Genomic DNA, 10,775 nt, shown 5'->3' on the forward strand with positions numbered 1-10,775 from the left:
CACATGGCCATGGAGATTTTGTGTAGTACTTTTGAAACCAATTCAATGAATTCATGGAAGACTTTTGATCAAAAACCCCAAATCAAGGATGTTTGTCTTGTATACCCACCTTTCAATCAAGTTCCAAACCAACTAAGCAAGAGTTAATCCCAAGTATATTAGACTTAATCTTCCTAATCACTTCTCATTTCATTACAATTCAACTAAATACAAGTTCATTCCATTCAATTCCAACCAAAGAGCAATTAGGACCATTCACCACAATTTTCCTATAAATACACCACCTCCCTCAACACTTTTGGCACAACAAACACATACACACACTCTATATTTCGGCTGAGGAGAGGGAAATAGGAGAGAAAGTGACAACTTCGGAGGAGGAGGAAGAAGAAAAGTGAGCAATTCTTGCACAACACCTTTCCTAGGCAAACAAGTAAACCACAACACAACACATTCTTTCATTTTCTCTTTCAAATACATGATATTAGAGGCTTAGAATATTATTTTTAGATGTGTATATATGGTGTTAATGTGTTTAATAAGAAGAGTTATGCCTTGGTTGTCAGCTTGCATGAGTTCTTCCTTAAAATGAAACAAGGCTATCTTTATCTATCAATTTCTCACAATATTTCCAAAGGCATGCCTTCATTTTAAAAATATGAGTTATTTATATACTAGTTAGCATGTTTTCATCATAAGAGAAGTGAAAAAATACTCATGGTTTGTAAGACGATATTCGATTTTCTTTATAACTCTCTAACACACAAGCAGAAGCTTACTAATCTCAATTATTTAATATCGAAAATATTTCTAGAACTATCATTCATTCATTGATCTAGTTACAATATTACAAAAAACATCACATGCATTAATACATTCATTCAATCCTAGATTATGAATCTATAACATGTGACAGATATATAGAAACAACAGTAAATAAATACAAGTTTATGCCCTAAAGGCCCTAAGTTTCCAAGACTTCGCTTGGTTACAACAAAAGTGGGTCATAGCCCAATACAAGAAAAGCCCTTGGCTTGTACAAAACACATTCACAAAACAAAAGCGAGCGTCCCACTCCCATGTCCTCCCAAGCTATCCCCTTGGCAAAGGCATACCATCAACACCAGAAAGTTGTTTCCATATAGGGTGAGCTAAACCCTAGTAAAGATAAATTTAATGATTTGTATGATGCTTAACAAAGTTATATGGTGAATGCAAATGAATGCCATTACCGAAACATGCATTTTTCCTTTTCAAACAATGCTATGCCAAGTTCAAAATCACAATAGACAAATCATTGCTTCATAACAGAAAACAGGGCAGTAAATACACATATTGGAAATCTCTAGGTACATGTCTAGAAATAGGCTATACAAGCACTACAAAAAGCCATTTTACCGGTACTACTTGGAAGGATCGACACCTAATCGTGCGGGTTTCTAGACTTTCACCAAGGACACAAAGGCCAACATAAATAACTACAGCCACACCGCCTAACCAAATTCACCACAGTATTCACCTATTTTTCTCAAAATAATACTTTTCAATGCATAGTGTGAGACAATTGAATAAATGCAATGTATGAGTGAATGGGTTACAATTAACCTAGTTCACATGTAATTTCTACGACAAGCAATGCTATTCTCCACTAATAGCCAAAACAGATATCTCTATTTAATATAATCCAAACTAGAGAATATATAAATCAAAAGTATAACCAACCATTTCCACAACATTTTCACAATGAACTTTGTCTCATTTTCAACATTTCTCAAAGGAATCTCATTTATTTCCATGTGGTCCAAAACCACGATACCCTCAACAAAACCAACAACATAACTCCTTCCTCCACCTTGACACAAATCAAGGGTTTTGGTAAAAGATTTGGGGTTTTTCATTCATTTCAAAACCAACTCACCAATCTCCAATATAATTCATCCTTTCAAATACCCAAATTAAGTTTTAAGAAAAACCTTATGGAAGCCATTTTCCTTAAACATCAAAACATACAATAATCAAACCCAACTCCCTCAAAGTGCTACTTTATTCAAGGAGCACATAACGAAGCTAAGTATCACGCAAAACATTAAAGAAATCCCTACCTCAAAAGCAAGAAGGAAAAGGGAAGAACACCTCAAAAGTGACCACGACGAAAACCCAAACTTCTCTGATCAAAATGACTCGCTCCTCAAGCTCTACCTTTAATCCTAAAGCACGACTATCAAGAAATTCTCGGATTGCAATAGATCGGAAGATTTACGAAGGAAATCCAAACAGAGATAAGAGAAAAGAGGAAAAAGATATTTGTAGAGAGAGATCAAAAACTCTGTAAAAAGTGACTTTTCTCATAACTTTATACAAACAGACTGCTCGAGCAAACAAAACACCGTTCAAGCGTCAGATACAACACATTGCTCGAGCAACCATAACTATACTCGATCAAATAAACCAAGCTCCTAGAAGATTAACTCTACAGAACAGATTGCTCAAGTGAACAAAACACCATAATTAAACTAATATACACAAAAAGAACATATAAGAATAGCTAAAAAGTAAAATATAAAACCATGATAGCACCACAATGGATCATAACCAAATATTACAAACAGTCATAATTGAAACATATGATACACCTTTTTCTTTTTTTTTTCAAAAGTGTGTATTATAAAATTTTCCATACTTAAACATACTTAACATTATTTTATTATTCACATGAATGGATACAAAGAGAAGTAAATTGAACTAAATATCAATTTGAAACCAAATCAAACTATAGTAGTAAATTTTACATAGTAGAAGAAATTGATCCAAATCAAAAGTCGCCTACTTAGTACGGAGTAAGGACAGAGAAAAGTGTACAAAGCCCTCACAAATGTATCAACTAAGATAAGAAAATACAAGCCACTATTGATCTAGTTAAAAAACTGATCAACAAATTAAATTTTTTTAAAAGATGTGTATTTCCTATGCATACTAATATTCAATACTCTATACATTTAGCTATAAGAATCAAATTCAAATTCAAAAACGAGAGAGAAAGATTCCAGTAACAAGTAATTCATCGTTTAATTCAAGATCTGAATTACTTCTGAGCTTCATCAAACTAAATTGAAATTGAAAAATATTATATGCTTTCAGCATTGTCATCTTTCATCAAATTTTTTCTTTTTACTTCATCTCTACATAATTTCTGGTAATAAATTGATTTTATGTTGACAGCTTTGAAATTCTTCTACTATCTTTTTTGCCCTGTCCAAGAGTATTTTATAATTGTATGTTCTATTCAATAGTAGGACACCAGTAGTATTGGAAAGCTATTACCTCCATATTCATAAGATTGTCTACTAGTTTAGGTTGGCTACTTCTACCTTTGGGACTGTCAATATAGCGATTCCGAGTTTTACCCCTTGTTGTACAGTGATCCGGACTTGGTTCCGTGGATGTTAGCAGTTGTTTATATCTTGTTTACATCCTTTCGTACTTTGTATTTGAGTTATAGGATGTGTTGGGCATGTTCTGAACAGGTAGGTTGAGTTTTGGTCTCAAATGTAGTTGCCCAGGTTTTTGGTGTTACGCTCGAGCGGATCATTCTGCGCTCGAGCGGAGTTTGGTTTTTGGTTGTCCGCTCGAGCGGGCCTTCTTGCGCTCGAGCGGGATTTACACACTCTCAGTATCTCATGTCCCTGCAAAACTTATGCAGGTGTGTTTTTCACGCTCGAGCAAGTATGTTGGCGCTTGAGCGGGTAGTACTTTGTCTGTGAAAGTTCTAGAAGGGGGAAATCTACGCTCGAGCGGACTGGTTTTTGCGCTCGAGCGGATGTATTTTATTCTTGTGTCTTGGAGCTCAAGCGGGCCTTCTTGCGCTCGAGCGTGTCCAGATTTTTGTGCTTGACACTCGAGCGTTCTATTCTCCGCTCGAGCGGAAGTGTCATATATCAGTGGGCAGCTGGGCATTTTTGAATCACTTTTTACATTCACTCTCTCTCTCTTACTTTCTAAAAACACTTTTCAGAGCCTCTCTCTCTAGAATTTCCCTTCTCTCTAGGGTTTAATCTAGTTAGAGTGTTCTCCTATCCTTCAGCCTTTGTAAAAAGCGTGTTGATCGTCGAGGGCTTCGTTTTGATCCGAAAAGTTTGGAGTTTGGAACACTTTGGTTTTGGTCTTCTTCCTCATTTGAGCTCTAACTTCAAGGTAGGGATATCCTACTCCTCCTTATGAGCTTTGTCTTTAAATTTTAACATTTTGATATGTTGGGGATTGTTGGGTAATTTTGAGAAAATTTAGGTCTTTGTGTAATTTTACAAAAGATAGGGGTTTATTTATATAAGCCTATATGCATGTTTAGCATGGAGAAATGAGATAAATGTTGGGTTATTGATAGAAATGGAACCTTAGGGTTGTTTTGTTAATTATGGGAAATGCCCTAATTACATTAATGAATTAATTTGTGAAATTAATTTTGAGAAATGAGAAGTTGAATTGAAAATGTTGAAATTGGGAACATATGGGATTAAAGGGTGTAGTTGGATCATTTATCACTCACCTAGTTGAAATGTTGATATTTTATCCATTTGGCGCATTTATTTTCTGTTTAGAAATAACTGCTTTGGGCTATCGGTGGAGGATAGTCTTGATTGTTGTAGACAATGCATGATGATTAGGCAAACTAAAACTAATCGATTGAGTATGCTATCGAGTATAGCGGTTAGAATAATACATTAACTTTATGTATTGATTGATTGTGTATATGATCTATGTTTATATACATTGTGTGTGGGAGGAGATAGGGGATGTACTCCACGGTTTAGGGGAAGATAGGGGATAGACCTCTAAATCGGATTTCGTGTGACATTGATACAACACTACAATGTGTATCAAGTGTGGATTATGGAAGTGTTTGAATTGATTTGATATAGCACTAAAAGGTATATCGTTATCAATTGTGAAGTATAGAAGCGTTTCTATGTGTTATTGATACAACACCAAAATGTGTATCCATCATGAATTTCGAAAGTGTTTTAAAGATGAGTCTAAATCTCATTAAGTTATTTGGCTAGGTTCTAAGCCTTGTTTTCAAACTCAAAATTGAATAAGAAATGGAAACTGAAGTGTGTCATGGGCATGATTGTCGTGAAACTGTAATACGACATACGTTGGAATACAAGGGCGAACCATCTATTGCATGCTATTATTTTAGTCATTGTTTATAGTTGGTTTAGTATATTTCTACTGGGCAGTGGCTCACCCTTTATGGGACATCATTTTCAGGTATAGGTAGCATGCCATCTCCAAGGACATAGCTTGGGAGGCTAAAGACAGACAGACTGTTTCTGTTGTTTTGTTTTCTTTTGATGTATTACATGTATATCAAGCCAAGGGCCTTCTTTGTATAGAGTTAGTACTCTTTTTTTTGTAACCAAGTGTTGACTTGAAAAGTTGTAAGTCCATAGGGCATTTACTTTCGTTGTCAACATGTAATACATTTTGTAATGATTACTCTGATGGAATATATTTATGCTTTATTTTCTTGTGTCTAAGCATGCTATTGTTGGATGATTTATGGGTTTATTTTGAGGGCGTTACAGTCAAAGTGACAAATATCAAACTACATAGGCAGCAAGCTGTGGGAAAAAATAGTTCATTGAGCATTTGGTGTGTTTGGATGTTATAAACAAACAATAACTGATGGTGTAAGTTTTTGTTCTTAATGGTTTTATAGAAAATTGAGTGAAATTAAGCTCATAATGGGTAAATTTGTAAACTACAACCATTTTTCATCTTTTGTATTCATATATATTACAATAAAGAAACATAATGAATTATAATCATAATAATGCTGATCATAATTTGTAACTAGAATAATTAAGTAGAAAAATAAATGATGAGAAAGAATCAACCAAACTTCTCTTTGTTCATCATCAATATACATGTATATACCTTTTTTCTTTTGGTAATATTATGTGTATATATAGATATAGGTATATCATTTTGAATGGAAAAAAAAAAATTAAACCGTAAAACATCACATAATCACTCAATAATCACTTACTAAAGCACCATTGAACAATGAGATAATCTAGAAGACTCAAAAATGTAAGAAATCGTCAAAGCCTGTGTGTAGTCATCTATACTCTGATTTTTAGCAAACAATCTGTGTGTAGTCGTCTCATTTGGTTCGTTCCTAAATTTTCTCAACATACAAACAAGAGGTTCAAAAACTAAACGAAATTTAATAAACAATCTAGAGAAATGTTCAAATCAAGTAGCCAAAGCAAATCGAGATTTAATAATTTCAAAAAATAAAAAAATAAAATGAATCTTTGAATCAAAAACATGTTTCGAAATCAGAGTCTGCACGCCTTGATAAAAATAAATTGAATTAGAAAAATTTCATGTAGATCTTCGAAATCCACTTCCTCTAAACTAATGTTGATCTTCGTGATAAGCAGAAGAGAATTTGGGAGCCAAGAGAAAGGTATAGGGATTATAGAGACAGAGAGTTGGATTCATACATAGAAATTAGGCTTACCTATTATGAATCGATCGAAATCTTCATCAACAGCAGATCGAAATCTTCAAATCTTCATCAAAAATCGATCAAAATCTTCAAACCTTCATTAACAGTTGATCAAAATCTTCAAATGAACAATAAAATTGAGAGTGGTGAGTCAAAAGAGAGAGTCGAGCGAGAGAGAGTGGAAAGTGAGATTTTGAGAGAGACAGAGTTCATACCGTAGAAGACAAATTTGGGAAATAAGAGTGAAAGGGGATAGGGCAAGTTTTACACGACTTGGTTTTTTTTTTTTTTTTAAGTTAAAAACACGATTCAGGGTTAATTAAAACGAGATTTTGATGTAAATATTAATTTTTTGCGATTATCAAATAATCAGTCACAAAAAAATAAACTCAAAAGGTCATATTTGTATCACCAGTGTTGATCTCCATAGTTGGTGTTGAACTCTCGTCGTGTCTCATCTCATCATTTCAAATCACCAGCGGAGTGTTTCATTTGGCCTCCATCTTTGCCGATGTTGATCTTCATTGTCGATCTTGAACTCTCGTCTCTCACCGTCGTTTCAAATTCATCAAATTAGTCATGTTCATAAATACAAAGTTGAACAAACTTAATGTGTTCAAAAATTTATATCCAAACAATGAATAAAAGTTTAATTTATTTTAACTAAACTACCTTAAAATGTTCAATTGTTTATGTGTGAACATTTAATATTTGGTCAATCTTAATAATTCAAACAAAATTGCTTCATCTCAATATAAATAATCAAACATTGTGTAAAAGTTCAACTCTGGTTATCCGAACACAACAAACAAACTTATCTTTCCAACATACAAACGAAATAAATAAAAAAACCAAAAAACGAAGTCATAAACTAACATTTTCAATGTTAAAATCATCATTTTCAATATTTATATTGGAAGCAACCATCTCAGTATCATCCATGGTGTACAAATCTTTAAAACTAAATGATTTCAATGTTCTTAAACCCTAAATCTTCAAAGGCAATAATGTTTTGAGTTTAAAAAATAAGTATAATGGAGAAGAGAATGAAGTGAGCTAATTGATAATGAATTATATCATAAGTGTATGTTAATGGTAAAGATGATGAAGAAATACAATTTTTATATGTTAAAACCCTAAACCTTATAGGAATGATGGTGTGTGAAGAGTATTTTGTGTTTTTAAATATAAAATTTTTGAATGGGTATAATACATCTCATGTTGTCCTTAATGGTCATTTCATTGGAGGATATTATTAGAATATAAATTCAATCTATTAATGGTATGTACTGAGAGTATTAGTAGTGTGTAAATAAAATCACCCAATTTATATTTGTAATGATTTTCTTAAGGAAAAATTACACAGATCACCCTTGATCGTTACTCAAATTACAATTGGCCCATTAGTTAGAGTAAATGACACGAAGCTGCCATTTTTTTTTTTTTAAATTAGCAAAGTGAAAATTTTATTAAAAAACATGAAATTAAAGGTATATGAAGATGAAAAATATCGAGAGAGATTTGAACAATACAAAATACACCTTCTACTGCTACACCCAAATATACAACCAACCCCTCGGCCTCACATTTTTTTTTTTAAAGAAAAAAAGAAATTCAAAACAATCAGTATGTTTGGTTTGAGTTTTCTAGATTAAGTTTTTTGAAAACTGAGTTTTTTGGTTTTCATATTCTTTTGTTTTTAGTGAATATTTTTAAAATTTTAAACATTTTTTTTTACTTTTTTAGATGCACCTTAGTTAGATGTATCTAAAAAGTAAAAATTTTGTGAAAAAATATCTTAAAAAATTAATAAATACATAAAAATACAAAAAATGTACTGAATTCTTGTATTTTTTTGTATTTTTGGTATTTAGTGAATTTTTAAAAGATTTTTTTTACAATTTTTTTACTTTTTAGGTATATTTATGTTAGGTGTGTCTAAAAAGTAAAAAAATTGCTTAAAATATTAAAAAAATTCAATAAAAACAAAAAAACATGAAAAATAAGAAAGTAAAATTTTTTGAAAAGTACTTTCTAAAAAAATGAAAACAAACAAGCTGAATATTTTTTCTTGAAGTTAAGAAGGATTTAACTAAAAAAACACAAAAAGCTTGAATCCCCCAAGTCATAAGACAAGCGCGCATGTTCATCACAACACCCAAGGCACAACCCCACTACTCCTAAGGTACAAACTCTGTGTCTCCCACGCCTACCACCTCCGCCGGCCGACTCTTCCATGACCAAACACACCCATGGCCAAAGCTGCCTTGGCCAATGCCGAACACACCCATGGACGGTCAAGACCCATTGCCACATCCGAAAAAACCCACTGCCACCTCCACTTCCATGGTCGACACACCTATATTGTCGACCCAACGCCGAATCAACCGAAACAACCGCCAAGACACCTCCATACAACTGAACGGAGTTCATCCCTCAACTCCCACTTGCATAGGAGCACTCAAATGGAACCCTAAACAAATCTAGATCGTCTTCAACACCCATATTTCCCCCAAACAAAGCGCCAAAACAAATCCATAGATCTGAACGGAGATCACCCCTCAAACTCCCACTCGCATAGGAGCGCCTGAACGAAGATCCTAACCAGCTCTAGAACGTTCTCTTTGTCGACTCAACATTGACATCCTTCTTCTCTACTTTGTCCCCTGTTTCGAACACCTCCCGTGGATAACAAAACTGAGATTGGTAGATCTGGTATGACACGAAGCTATCATAATGAGATATAAAAGTTAACTCCATCAATAGAAACAATAAAATGAAAAAAAAAAAAAAAAACTAACCATTAAAGAATCTCCATCAAAATAGTCAAATTTTTAGTTAAATTTTAACTAAAAGTCTATTTTTACATTTTAGCTAACTATCGTTTCAAATACATTCTCCAACAAACTCTCTATTATTTATTTCATTTGTTGAGTCATCTTTCATTAGTTATATGTAGCTAGTGGTTTGATATTCAACTAAAGTAGTTAGCCAATGATTGAGTTTGATAGAGTATGTTTCTATAGTTTTGTGTTATAAAATAGCTAAGAGAAAGCTCTAATGAACTTGATAATGATGCTTTTAGAGAAAGAAACTAGATTGAACCTCCCACCATTTTCCTTTTGCCACAAAGACACTAGAGGGGAAACCCCCTACATTGAACCATCAGAGGAAGAAAAGAAAAAAATATGGAAAAATCATCTAATGCCACCATGGCGGGAAAATCATCCACCATCACCGTACCACCTCTATCTGTGAGACCCTTAAATTTTTGTAAATCCTAGTAAGACTCTTACTTTTGAATTATTATAATAAAAACCCTTAGTTCCCCGTTAATTCGCAGAATTAACCCTAGAACCGAAAACGTATCACAGATGAACTCATACAAGCCCTGATTGAACCCGGAACTTAGGAATCATTTCTAATACCTTAATACTGATTAATTGACTCCCTAAATATGGAATTACCACTTAAAAACCCTAGGCTTTTCTGATCTTTATAACATTCGTTAGTTGATCGCCTTTTTATTCGAAATAAGAAATCCAAACCGAATTAGATGCTCTAATCCTAATTTAATTTAATTCTACACTAAAATAAATGTTCCAACTCATAAATTAAACCTAAAGCCCTCACATTTTTATTAAATCACAAATTGACCCCAAACAAGCACCATTATATATTTATATATACACATGTACCCTAAAATCTTTTTTTAAACATTATATTTACAAATTCCAACAATTGTACACAAAAAAATATATATATAAAAAAGTCCCTCAAATCTACCTCACATGGCCAGCCATCACCTTGAAAATATGATGAATGCACTTTTTGAGACAAGTTTGCATAAGTTATGGAAAATATCTTTGACTTGGTACAAACTTTTTTATATATATGTATATATATAACTAGGTTGGTTTGATTAGGAGGAAAACCCTAACTAGATCATGTTTAGGAACCTAATTAAGGCCTCTAAACTTTCACTATTCCAATGGATTCAACTAAATCCAAAACATCCAATTCAATTCCAACCAAAGGACATTTTGGACCTTTCACACCAATTTTTCTATAAAAGCAACCCTCCCTTAGCATTTTACATAGAAGAATACACACACAAACACACACTATATTCAGTTGAGAGAAGAGAGGGAGGAGGGTAAACTTGGTGGAAGATAGGAGAGGAAGAGAAGTTTTCTAGCAATTCCAATAAGCCACAACACAACTCTCTCTTATTTTTCCTTTCAAATACATGCTCTTA

This window comes from Camellia sinensis, chromosome 8 (assembly GCF_055761805.1).
Source record: "Camellia sinensis isolate YWXY chromosome 8, ASM5576180v1, whole genome shotgun sequence".
Lineage (NCBI taxonomy): Eukaryota > Viridiplantae > Streptophyta > Magnoliopsida > Ericales > Theaceae > Camellia > Camellia sinensis.